We start from the raw sequence: 13,732 nt of genomic DNA on the forward strand, positions 1-13,732 counted from the left end.
GTTTTTTTAAGAGTTTTTGAAAATCAACATTTTTTTTGTCAAATAAGGAGAAACTAATAATTTGTGTATTTAATTCGATTACCGTATAAACTGCTATTTTTACGACAATGATAACGAAAAACTTTATGGTGAATTTAACTAGTTCCATTTAAATACATCTATATTTCTAATAGTAGCGGAGATGAAGTTTTTCAAAAACCTAAAGTTTTTTTTCCAAATAACAAACCTACGTTTTGTAAATTTATTTTAGAAAATATCTTAGAAACTGTTACCCTTAAAAAGATAGCTATTATAAATTATTTCATGGGTACATTTTACTAGCTTCAATTTGAATGCTAATAGACATCTTTCCGTAAGATTCGTAGGTAATGTAAGTTCGTGAAACGTAGTTTTTGCAATTTTTTTCTACGATTATTTAATTGTAATAAAAAAACGTTATGATGCATTTAATTATTTAATTATCTATGTGCGGGAAATAGTTCTACGATATTTACCAAAAGTGGAAAATCTGTAAGTTTAGTAACAAAATCAGGGATTTACGAAAAACCATACTCCCTTGATAATCTCCTTGGAACAGATTTAGCAAAGGCAAATTCTACTTTAAAAAATAAAGAAACTTATCTAGTTTACTATACTGCAATTTATAATCACCTAACTTAAATTTTTTAGTAATTAGTTCCTATTCAAAATTAAACATGACACTAAAAAAAATATAGTCCAAAATAAAAGCTAGTCCACTTTTTTGTTTAGAATCGGCCCGTTATGTGTAATAACATTTTAACGGTCGGCTCTAACGTCCTTCAATATTGCTGAACACTTACGGGACACACTCTGTATATACCAGAAGTGTTATAGGACTATAGCCAACTATAAAATGGAAAGTAGCCATCTAATTGCCATGCTCAATAAAACACCAGCTCACACCTGAAAGTGAAAGGAAAGGATGGTTAGCGCTACTGCATAATTGCTCAGAACAAGCTCTAAATAGAGATAAGGGTCATCAGTCTGAGCTCATACTACATGCACGTGTATACGTACTCATATTTAGACGAACATTTCAGACAAACAGGACATAGATTCAAATTCGACTCGCCTAAAATTTTAATCGAGAAAAAAAGAATACAATTTCAAACCAAATCTTAAAGAAATGATCTGTATAGAAAAATATAAGAATCGAAAAATTTAAATTCGTTTTAATTCAATCTCATAAAAACTTAAGACACAATTTAGAAAACTAAAAATAAATATATAAAATGCTAAACAGACTGGCTTCCTGCTAGAAAGAACGGTTTGAATATGGAAAACCCAAAAAGCCTAAACTTTTTGCATTTTTCTCTTATCAAGTTATTCTAGAAAACTTGTACAAGTTAGTCCAAATGGTTATTACAATCATATAAATACTCAGTAATAAAACTATTCAATTTATTAGTTTTAATTTGTGTTTTGTTCATCTAAAAGTTTAATAAATAGTGAATCAAATTCATTTTTCAAAAAACATGTTTTCTTAACTGTAGGACACGACTAAGCCCACGATAGATGCCACAATACAGTTGTTTTATTATAAGCTGAACTTAAAAAATATATATCATTTAAAGTTAAGTAAAAAATTATCAATACATATATATCCATAATTCGTCTATGTAGTGATTATAGTATTCTTCAGGACCCCAGGAATGTGCTATGTTTAGAGGACAGTAAGGTGGCTAAGACGAAACGACCGCAAAAGAAAACTGAAGTAACCGAAGGTTACAAGTGAGGTTGTAATAAAAGTGTATAAATAGTGATAAAAGAGAAATAATTGGACTGTGATTTTTAATGTATTTTTGACATATTAGATATAAATGTTTTGACCTGGGCAGAATAGCCTGTATGGAGTTTTTTTAAATGGTTAAATGATATGTCTCATAGTAATTTAAGATTGTCCCTGAAGATGGCCGAATTGGCCGAAACGTTGGACGTGTGAATGAAATAAATGTTTTGAGACTATAATTTTGGATAGTGTTTTTGAATTATTTAGTAAAACTGAAGAGTTTAATAAATCTAGTTTCAGAAATTATTATTAAAAAATTAATATTTTATTTAAAATGATGATCAATAACATCTATTAGGCAAGGCAAATTACCTAATAAACTGAATAAGTTTTAGTTGTAGAATTCCATTGGTAAAAAAAAACAAAAAAAAACCTTTACTTACCAGAAGTGGATATATTAACTTCTGATAAGTTTCTACTCAATTACAGAACCCTAGACGTAATATGTGACGATTAAAAAAATTAAGTAATCAAAAAATTGAATTCAGCCACGACCACCAGTAACACCTCACTTGTCTTGTCTTAAATTGACTACCATTTCCATTCGGAGCACTTGACACATTTTCAAAAACGAAATATCCAAAATGAGATTAAATGTCAATTTTTTTATTTGTTCCTTATTTAATTTTCGAAAAATGGTACGACAATTATCCTTTTTTGACAAATTCCCATTTTAATTGGATTAATAATCACTTATATTTCAAGGTTAAAAATCTGCGAGATGAGCCGATTAAAAAATAACCTTTTCGTATGAGAAAGCACAAGCAGTGGTAGAAATTCTACTAGACTTATACTACATGATTTTTTACACTCTCTCATCTCCCAACTTAATGCAGTTTTCGAAATACAGTTTTTTCAAAGAAAATTTAATCTAGGTAGCAACCGGCACAATATCTGAATATTTTTTTTTTTTATGACCCACTCCCTGGTCATTTCTAATAAGGTAGAGAAGGGGTTATCTACAGGGTACAACCCTACTCTAACAATGGTGGAAGGTCAAGTTTTCATTTTGTGGGACCGCCGGTTGGCACAATATCTCACTCGGCTACAAATCGGTATTAATCGTAGTGAGCTTATATCCGTTACATGGATTTGACTACATACAGACCCGGAACCAAATATATTCTTTGAAGTTTAGGACAAATGCGAATGGAAATTTTCGTTTCTGGGGACAAATTTCAAGCTAAGTGAAAATTGAAACAAGAAAAAAATAAATTAAAACAAAATCTAAATAAGAGTTTTTTTCAAATTTCTTATTTGTTAATTAATTTTAAGAAATTCACATATTATGGAATACAATTCTTTTGAATTTTTGTGCACAGCTGTCTCAATGTTTACAATATCTAAGTACTAGTACTTACAATGGCTGCATTGAAAGAAATAATTCTTACCTGAAAATAAAATTTAAAAATTAGAACGAAAAATAAATATAGTATAGAAAAATCATAAAACAATATTAAAAACATCTTTAATTTTACAAAAATCATATTTTAAAAAGTCCACTCTCCATAGCTTCCTCACCATATATATTGGGAAGATAGAATTTTTTTCTTCCACCTCTCCATGTCACCAACAATATGATAACTATAATCTTTTAAGGTATATATTTATATAAGCATACAAAAACTTATTGTATTGATATAGGTTGGTGAATTAATTAGTTAAGTATATAATTACCTATATTTAAGGTTTAAGAATAAATTTTATTATTTTAATCTTTTAATAAATTCTATTTCTCGTTGAAACAATGATATCTACGGAGTTACAGTAAAAAAAAAAACTTTAAAAATCTGCACTACCTTCCATAGCAAGGAAGCAAAAATATAAGCATGAAGCTCTGCTCATCACAGTAGTTTTATCTCACCAATTGAAACCACATACGAATTTTCAATATCTGATTCTATTTTGAGGAAATGTAGAGTAGCGCAAGATTTTTAAAAACCTCAAAGAATAAGCAAATATTGTGAGTAGATCGGATAAAAAATTGAGACCTCAAATATACTGGTTTAGTTCTTTGCCTACTCAAATCTACTACTTCCCTAACAACATCTCAATTCACATACTAATTTTGAACCTTCTAATTCAATTTGGTTAAATTAGGACCATAAGGACTTTTGAACATGACAAAATTTTGACATTGACTCCTGCTTTTTTGGTATAGTCCTGCGTACAAAAGAATCCTATGTTCCGAATTTCGTTCGATTGAACTAAATATAAGGAGGTACCAAATATAAGGGGTGGAGGAATAGATTATAGGTGTTCTGGATGAAGAATGAATTCAACAAATGCGTAATTTCTACTAGAATAGTCATCGATACTAATCATTTTAATAATGTGAAATACTATCAAGAAAGATTTGCTAAAGTATAAACGTACAATTTTCGTCAAAAATCAATTTTCTAGACTAGGCTAAGCACAAAATATATTTTTCTGAATGTTGATAGATTTTCTCCTTTGATAAAGTACAAAACTTGATTTTTTCGCGAAAAATATTACAAAAAGTAATTAAACATTAATATTCATAAAATTTAAAACAATTTTAATGGTGCATTTATTTAAATCTTCTCTAATTCAAAAGATATATGAAATTTCTAATTTCGACACAAGATTAGTATAAATTTTTGATTTATTTTCAAACAAAAAAACTTAATATGCTTCACTCCATTAATTTTTATATTTTGGAAGACGTTTCAGACAAATTGTTATCGAGTCTATCTAAATTACCTTACGTCTATATCCTTTTCTTAGGTTTATCACCTCAGATAGTCTCATTTTTTTTTGTAACTTTTGGTTTTTTCCTTAAAAAAAAGAATAAAATAAAATTTTATACCCTTAATCATGGGTTAAATAATGAAGATTATTATATATTTTTAAAACCAACCCATTCTTCCTGCAAGCACAGGATTCCTGCTTCCGAGATAAGACTTAAATTCTGAGTTACTTAGTTAATTAATTACATTGGTAACCAATAATTGTTATGAGAAATATATAAATAAAAAAAAAAGGAAGAGAAGAATAGCAGAGTAAGTTCTGTAATATTAAAATGAAACGAGAAGTGATATCGGAGAAAGGTCTACGGGCGATCGAAAACGAAAGGGTTTGTGTGTGGGGGCGCCTCAAGGAGGGAGGGGTGGAGGTTCTACAGAGAGAGAGAAAGTTCAGAGAAAGTGCTATCGCCTTCAGTAGTGCTCCAGCTCTCGGGTCGTAGCTGTCGTCTCCTCACGGGTTGTCGAGCCACGTCTATCATCTCATACGTGAGTTTATTCGATTATATTTTATAATAATTATATCAAGTATCTTTAAAGTGTATAGCTACAGCAATCCATTCTTTTGGAACCTTTTCTGAAAATAGATGTCGAAATAGCCTATGATAATGTTTGGTGTCATACTTGGAAGTAGAATTGAATAATTATTTCTAAAATTTAGTTTAAAAGAGTAGCTTTTCAGCAAGACTACAGGCCATCGAAAATTAGGAATATCCTTTCATATCTCCATGTAATTTTGATTTATTTGAATCTTCTAGTGCCTTTATTGATTGTATTTTTCTTAACAATAACAACAATTAACATATACTACACAATCAATATAATAAGTAACAACAAAGTATAGAGTAATAACGAAACTTGGTAAACGTTGTCTAATGTAAATAGATGTCGAAATAGCCCCTGATGGTGTTTGGTGTCAGCTTCGAATTCGAATTAAACAATACGCTGTTATATTTAATACCTTGAGAGGAAACGGTTTACGGCAAGATTATAGGGACTTGGAAATTAGCACTCTCATATCTCTTGACAATTGTGACAGATCTGAATCCGATAGTGCCTTCATTGATCACATTTCTCCTAACGATAATTTATTTCACATATTATATTATACAATAAATGTAGTAATTAATTCTAAACTATACAGTCATAAAACTTATGGACAATCCTCCAAAAATAGGTGGACAAATAGCTTCTGATGATTATCGGTAACGATATAGAATCGGGACGAAACCTTTTGTATAAGAATTAAATTACTGAGAATGTTTTAGGCCAAAATTATAGGAAACCAAAAATTAGCATGAATATCAAGAATATATCTTCATAAGATGATTGATTTGAGTGTCTTCGTTAATCTTATTTCTACTAAAAATAACATGTTTCACTTTTGGTATCATACAAAACTTACAGCAAGTTATTCTAATTTCCAAAAGGTATGTGATAATGTTGGGTGCCAACTTGGAATATGGATTGTATAGAAATTCCTAAAATTAGTTTAAAGATGTTGTTTTTCAGCAAGACTAGAGGTAATCGAAAATGAGAATAAAAATTAAATATATTCACTTCAGTTTATCCTCGCAAGGTCTTTGATGGTAAGATTTCTTCCAACAATATCCTCTTTAGTTTATTACTGTAAGGTCTTCGATGGTTGGATTTCTTCCAACAATATCCTCCTCAGTCTATTTCTGTAAAGCCTTAGATGCTAGGATTTCTTCCAATAATGTCCTTTTCAGTTTATCATTGCATGGCCTTCGATGGTAGGACTTCTTCCAACAATATCTTCTTCAGTTTATTTCTGCAAGATATAAGATGACAGGATTTCTTCCAACAATTACCTCTTCAGTTTATGTCTGCATGGCTTTCGATGGTAGGATTTCTTCCAACAATATCTACTTCAATTTATCTCTCTTAGGCTTTCCACGAAAATATTTGTTCTAACAATAGCCTCTTCAGTTTTAGTCTGCAAGGCGTGATGATAATTTCTGAAAGAATTTATCAATATCAAAGTCTTTGTGGATAGTTTTATTTGTACCGTAGTAAGGATTCCTCGTAGGATTTTGGAATGTAAGTATTGGATGCAAAAGGAGTTTGACAAATATGTGAAACCCTAAAGTTCAAAACTATTCATCCAAATAGACCATTTTTGTAATTAATTAAGTTTAGATCTTTTGTCAAGTAAATAGAGAAATCGGAATCCAAGAACAGTTTATTGTCGTTTTAGTCTTGTGTGAGCCTTTCAAATAAGAAGCTTGTCAAGATGAAGTCCTAGGTAACGTTAGAAGATACGACCTACAATAAGAAAAGATATCTCGTGCTAACGAAGGTGTCTAAAAAAATTATATTAGTATGTTTTATTTGTTTTTTACACAATTCAGATTTTTTTACCCCGTTTAGTAATTATTCACGAAACAACGCGGATGTGAATTAGCATTCCTTTATTTACATCAAAGTTACGATTGAATAATGAGACAGTAACAACAACAAAAAATGTTTTATTTATATATGCGATTGCATTCATTTCCGGGAGGACGTAAGTCCGGTCGCTAATGAATATAGGACTTCAATGCAAAGAATAATTTTTATTTAATACTTCCTTATTGAAAAGAAACTTCCTATATCTCACTTGATCTATCAGTTTCAGAGTCTCTTCAATTGAGAGAAAAAAGTACAAATCTTTTAAATTATTTAATCTTTTTTTGTTCCTATGCCACACTCGGTAAGCTATGTAAAACGTCTTTAAAAAGGCAACATTAAAAGGTTTACAATTCCCTGGAAGCGTATAAGTTTAAGATGACAGATTTTACCGATTGGCTGCCGTGTTTTCAGGTTAATCAATAGTCATTAGCTCCTAAAGTATTAGTATTAGTTTTAATATGTTAATTAATAACATTAAAAGGATGAAATTGCCCTAATTATGGTATATAACTAATGTAATATGTGTCTGAATGAGGTATATATGCCATTTTAGATTTCAAAGTAAACCTTGAATAAGCCACGGATACTTTAAGATATGGTGCCTTCTGGATTAGAGGTGGAGCTATTCAAATTACATTTTTAAGAGTTAAAATCAATAATTTATTTAACAAACAGTAAAAAGAAAAATTAAACTTAAAATAAATTAAATAAGTAAATAAATAATAAAATTAAAAAAAATTAAATAAGAGGTTCTTACTTTTGTCTATTTATTCGAATACAACAGTATTTATCAATATCAATGCTCACTCTTTCTTGAAACAATCGTAATTTTCTATTTACTTTTGATTCGTTTTAAGTTGTAGATCCCAGGAGTGAGGACCTAATAACTTCATGTGGTCAAAGACGGCTGACGGTCAGGACAAATTCTGATGGGATTGTTTTCTTCTCTCTCTAAAGTGAGAAAACAATAGTCGCTTCAGTAGTGCAATTTCTAAAAGCACAAACTGCAATAGTAAATATTTACCAGCTTAACAAACTTGTAACAAGCTGTTGTTGGTTGAAAAAATGGACCAAAATTGACCATTGTTTGGGCCACTAGTAATGCTATGCATGATAGGAGCTAGGGGAGAGGAGGCTATGAATCGCGGGTCCCTGGTCCACGGACCAATAGTGTAAAGATGGAACTGCGTTTGTCCTTTCCTTATATTAAGAGGAAATGACAGATTTTATTGTTCTGTAAGCTAGTGGTTTAAAGGCTGATTATCCACACAACCAATTTTTACAGTTTGTTTATTGCCATATCTACGAACTTGGCCTGATAAACTTCACAGAGCTAAAATCCTTCTTTTTTTCTCCATAATAGCTGCCATGTTCCTACAATTTCCTTCAAGGGGTGATTCTAAAATGCCTAGTGTAGATCATTTCTGTATAGCGCCTTGGGAATCAGTGAAGATGATGATGATTTCATCTCTTTCATTCTTGGTTTCCATCGCTAGATAAAGAACATTTCACCATCAATACTGAGTTGGAAGTAACTTAAATTTTTTTATACAGATATTAAAATATTCTACATAATATTATGATTAAATTCAATATTATATGTATTAAAATTTCTAACTAAATTGTTAGTAAATATAATACTTAAAAATTTATGTGTAACGCAATTTTAAGAGGGTACAGTAAATATTGAACATGCTACTAAAAAAGTAATTGATATTGTTAGTCTTATTTACGCATTGAGAAGGTGTTCGTCTTTTTCCTTTCTTATTAGTTTTTCTACGCCAACAAGTAACTAGTGCCGAAACCCGGGGCGAGTGCAAAGGTTGAAAGTAATTTTTTTAATTTAAAAAGAAAAATATATTTGTTTCTCTCTCGGTCATATTAGCTAAACTAATTTCAAATTACAATAAGTATTTAAGGATGACATTAACTGCAGTACAACTAAATGCTATTGCAGCAACCTCACAGGTCCTGCGGAATGCCATTTCAGATTTAGAAAGGTTTACTGGAGAAATTGGTGAGTTGAACCATTTTCTCAAAGGAGGCGACCGACTTATATCACGAATCGAAACTAAGGGAGCGAAAGAGCTACTAAATAAAGAAGATGGTGATTCACTGAAGGTAGTCTTGGTATGCAGAATAAAGAGCAGTATTTTAAAATAAATTCAGACTGATGAAGAAACACCATGGCCCATAGTTAAGGATAGGCTGAAGAAGCCGTTCGGAGGAGGATGATGGGCCCCAGTGGGCATATTTATGATGATCAGGGAAAGGAAAAACCAAGACAGTCTAGTGGACAATATACCGCTGTACAGGTACCCCTGGCACGCATTTACAGAATTCAAGATTAAACTCAGCAAGATGATGGAAACAATCCAGGTACAAGGTCGGATGTAATTCCTATCCATGTTACTAAAGATTCAGTTAGCAAGAGAGCTGGGGAAGATGGAAGGATTTCCGAGAGAGCGCTCGTTTGTAGAAATTGCTCAAGACCTCATAGAAGGGGAATCAAGAGTGGACATAGAAGAAACCGGCTGGACGAAAGTTAGTTTCAATCGCCAGAGGACTAATTCAGTTCCTTGGAGAGGAAGAGAGCACCAGGAAAGTGCAAAATAGAGTATAAGAAACCCGGAATGGGCCAAATAAACCCAAGAAGCAGCGGGCACCGTGAGGACCGAAAATGGCTCAGTGCTCTCGTACCCGATGTTTTGAATGTGGAATAGAGGGACATATAGCGAGACAATGTCCATATACGTTTCGACGACAAAAATCGAACCCGATAGAATCGATGGAGGTGATTGCCCAACGTGTGAGGTGGAGAAGGACTTTCCGAGGTTAGATCATTAGGATAGATTAGAGGAAGCGTGAGATCCTTGGTGGACACAGGGTGTTCCAATACCATTGCGTGCAAAGACGCTCTGGAGAAGATGAAAGAAGGCGCTCCAGGTCCAGGAGTAGCACTGCTTAGTTAATCACTGTGGGGGGCTGCAGAGTAGAGGGGGAAATGGAAATTGAATTAAGTAAATGGGTGGCTAAGAGGAAGCATCTACATTCGTAGTGCAACTCTACTTATAGTAGCAAATATGTCCCGAGACTACCAAATGATTATTGGGTGTGACCTGCTAGGGAAAGTTGGCGCAAGGGTACAGAATCACAGATGTAAGTGGATCATCAAGATCGGAAAGAAGAAATATATCTGCCAACAACTAGTAGGAGAATCTTAAATACATGAGATTCCGCTGAAAGAAGACAGGGTTATCTATGTGAAGGAGAGGCGGTACCCGCAAGCGCTCCGTCAACATATTAGAGAGGAGATAGATAATCTGCAAAGGAATTATAGTAGATAGCACATCTCCCTATAATAGTCCATTATGGACGGACAGAAAGAAGAGCATGTTGGGGAATTCGGAGAGAAATATAGAGTAGTGGTCGACTATCGCAAACTAAAACGAAAAGACGGCAGATGAAAAGTACCCCATACCCCGGTTCGAGGATATTTTGGATAAATTGGGTGGGGCTAAAATATTTAGTACTAGATATGAAGGTAGGGTACACCCAAATTAAGATGCGGCCAAAAGACCAACACAAGACGGTGTTTACTTTTGAGAGAGGCCACTACGAAATTACGAGGATGCCTTTCGGTCTGAAAAATGCTACGGTAACATTCCAAAGGCTCATGGACGAGATTCTGAAGGGATTGGACGAATCCGTCTGCCAAGTTTATATGGATGACCTGCTAGTATTTAGTAAGTCCGAGTTGGAACACATGCAAATTTGAGGAGTGTATTCCAGCGGATGAGGGAGTTTGGCTTAAAGCTTGCACGTGAGAAGTCGGTAATGGGTCCAACACAAATAACTTTTTTGGAAACACAATCTCAAAGAGGAGAGTACGACCAGATGCCCAGAAAGTAGAAGCCCTGCAGAAGATGGCCGTGCCGAAGGACATAAAAGGGATCAGGAGGTTGTTGGGGGCGTTAAATTACTACAGAAGGTTTGTGCTCGAAATGGCTGAATACCTCGTACGCTTGAACAATTTACTGAAGAAAGTGTCCAAGCTTGTTGTGACGGCAGACATAGTACATAGGATTTGGAAATATATAGAGCAGTTGCAGAGGGAACCGATTCTGAATTCCCGACTTTCATAAGCCGTTTGCACTTACGACGGATGCCAGTGAGTATGCGCTGGGTGCAGTACTATCCCAGAAGAACAAAATGGGGAAACGACTATTAGCCTACGCTAGTAGATGCCTCACAGAGACGGAGATTCGTTACAGTACTTTGGAGTGCAGTATAACGAGAGTTGTTGGGGATTGTGTGAGGGTGGACCAATTTAGACCCTACCTTTTTGGAACAAGATTTCGGGTCCACACTGACTACAGATTACTTCAGTGGGTTGAAAAACTAAAAGAATCATCATCACTCGCTGGAAGGAACTCTTGGGCCAATATAATATGGACAATGCCTACGAGCCAGGAAAAGAAGACATTGTGGCAGACTGGCTTTGTCGAGCAATAACACTTAATGCCGTTGAGGACGACCACGGAGGCCCGTCTCCCGGTGAGGTGAGACAGTTTCCACGAGAATGGACTCCAGAGGAAGAGTAGCACTCAGACAAGCCTAGACACAGAAATGAGGATCAAACATCAGATGACGAAGGTTCAACAGAAGAAAGACTTGCGGAGATAGAAGTGATTGAAGAAATGGGAACGACAAACAACACCATATAATTTGGAAGACGAAGACAACGGGCATCATGAAGATACAAAAAAAGTAAATATAAAGGTAGCGACATCACTACGATATGAATGCATCCGGGAACCAGAGAAGCCGAAATTTGTATAGCCATGGCAGAACCGTCTAAGCCCGGAAAGACTCACCATTGAGATGTAGGCAATGCAATGATATGGGATAAGATACAGCGATTGTGGAGATCAAAACAGATCGGGATGGATCGGTCGTTCATTCGCTGTATGTTGAGGGTGGAAACGGTTCAAGATATGGAGCGACAGAAAGAGGTGACACTGGCATACCACCAAGGAAAAACAGACCACCGAGGATCGAACGAAATCCTGAAAGGATTAAGGCGTCGATACTTTTGGTATGGCATGAAACGTACCATCCAGGAAACTATATGGAGTTGTGAAGTGTGCCTCAGCACAAAACATGACAGGCGCCCCCTCCTCCAAGCCAGACATGAGAAAACACCAACCGTGAGCGTACCACTTCGACACTTTCACTTGGACAGGATTCAAGTGGATTACAGTTGTGGATCTATTCAGCAAGATAGCAATAGTGTACTTGGTGAAAGATAAGTCGGCGGAGGCGGTGTTGCGGGCTCTTCGCGCTTGGTTTCAATTTTACGGGGTTCCTGACAGAATATCATCGGACGGGGATGGAGAATTTGATAATGCGCATATCAGGGAGGAAATAAAAGCATTAGAAGTAGTTTGGCATCTCAACACTCTGGGACATCCTAAGAGCAGAGGAGGGATCGAGAGGCTGCATAGCCCTCTCAGCGACCATCTGCGTGTGTATCTATTGGAAACGGGACTGGAACCGGATTGCGAGATGGAACAAGCTATTGCAGTGTACAATCACTCCGTTCATACGGTCACGGGGCTCGCGCCCTTCGAAATTCTTTTTGAACTGCACGGACGGCGGATAGATTATAGAGACACAGTGACTTGAGAAGAAGGAGTTATTAATAACAGTTTAGCCCTAAAGAAATTGTGAAATGGATTAAAAGCTCGTACCGAGAGGGAAAAGAGTAAACGAGTGAAGAAACAAAATTTGAGCGTGCGTGACCTAATGGGCAACATCAAAATCGGGACCATAGTCTACAGAAGATTGTCTACCAATAGGGGAAAGGAACTGCAGCGATGCGAGGGTCCCTTCAGAGTGATAGTGATCAGGGAACATATTACTGTTAAATTTGAGAGCTTGTGTGAATCCAAAAAGAGCAACCTATGTTTCTTGGTATCCATTGAACTTGGTAGCTGTTGGTGCAGGTTATTATGCTATGGATTATTTCCGATGTTATAAGTGATATCATTTTAAATTAGAATATGTTTTTAATTAATTAATGAAAGAATGGTATTAAACTTGAAAACACATAACAGGAATTTGTTAATCAAGGGCATAGTACTATACTTGAATCCAACTATTATTCCAGAAATTTTATTTAGAAGTTGGAACTTGTCAAATAATCAATAATTGACTTGTCTATTTCCAATATCCAACAAGAAATCTCCAAAAAGTATATGAGCTATTGAGAGCAAAAGTGGTGTAAGTCATTCTGTTCTCATCAAATTTAATTTTCATAACAAATTATTATTAAAATTAATTTTCTTAAAATATTTCTATACTCTTGTAACTGACTAGTTTTGACAGGAAAAGCTTTTAAAGTTGTTTTATTTAATTAATGAAAGAAGGCTTATACGCTAATCTTATTGTATTAATAAACTAACAATAATATTATTGTTTAATATTTAATAATAAAAATCACCACAAACACAATAAAAGTCTTTATAATAAATAGTCATAAATTGAAGAAAATAAGTGATAGAGGTAGAAGCAGTGAGTAAGATGAGAAAGTAGGATATTGCTGAGCAGCTCCGTGAGAGTGGTGCTGCAACTTTGGCTTACATGGAAATTTTTAAAGCTCCTCCAAAAAATTTTATTGATATTACATCCTGAAATAATAATATTACAATTTAGTAATCTACCTACGCATTAATAATAAAAT

The 13,732-nt window shown here is 34.2% G+C and overlaps 1 protein-coding gene across 2 annotated transcripts in view; it reads left to right on the forward strand.

Moving 5' to 3' along the window:
* Nucleotides 1-4,979: 4,979 nt before the first annotated feature.
* The window catches only part of LOC106680842 (serine protease 33), a 123,091-nt gene continuing 114,338 nt past the window's right edge, over nt 4,980-13,732 (forward strand). For both annotated transcript variants that reach the window (XM_067051612.1, XM_067051613.1), the window contains exon 1: nt 4,980-5,064. The gene's annotated coding sequence lies outside the window, so the exon portion shown is untranslated. The remainder of the gene's footprint in view (nt 5,065-13,732) is intronic.

The sequence above is a fragment of the Halyomorpha halys genome, unplaced genomic scaffold (assembly GCF_000696795.3).
Source record: "Halyomorpha halys isolate HHAL.00 unplaced genomic scaffold, Hhal_1.1 Scaffold18.1, whole genome shotgun sequence".
Classification (NCBI taxonomy): domain Eukaryota; kingdom Metazoa; phylum Arthropoda; class Insecta; order Hemiptera; family Pentatomidae; genus Halyomorpha; species Halyomorpha halys.